Genomic DNA, 566 nt, shown 5'->3' on the forward strand with positions numbered 1-566 from the left:
CAGGATATCATGTAAACTAGTATTAATTAACCGAGATATTTATAAGACAGACAGGATTTTACGAAACTGCCACATTCTGCAACACTGCAGAACAAAAACAAAACCAGAAAGGCTAGTAACATTCACAACAATAAAGAAGCAAAGATATACAAGTAAATACAGTTTGTTTTATAGTTAGCATATGTTTTAATTGTGAAAAAAGATTTTTCGTTTGTTTACGCTGATAACCTTTTATCTATAATTTATAGTAGCATCGAATAAGCATTATTCATCTTATGCTTATCATGCCACTCGTACCAGTAGAGGAAACTCTGTAAAATATGATATGCTTTCTACGATCTGAAATAATCTGTACCAATTTATGTTATCTCTAAAACTGTCAGTAAGGAATTATATTCGAAATTATGAATCAATCATTATATGATTACACTACGGAATTACATGATATTAAAAGAGATTTAGGTATCTGCAATAGGAATCTGTACTACTGCGTTTATCTAATACTACTAAGAGTATTTCAAAATGCATGAAGATAAGTGTCGTTTCAGCTTGAAAAAAAAAAAAAA

This window comes from Penaeus monodon, chromosome 28, assembly GCF_015228065.2.
Source record: "Penaeus monodon isolate SGIC_2016 chromosome 28, NSTDA_Pmon_1, whole genome shotgun sequence".
NCBI lineage: Eukaryota > Metazoa > Arthropoda > Malacostraca > Decapoda > Penaeidae > Penaeus > Penaeus monodon.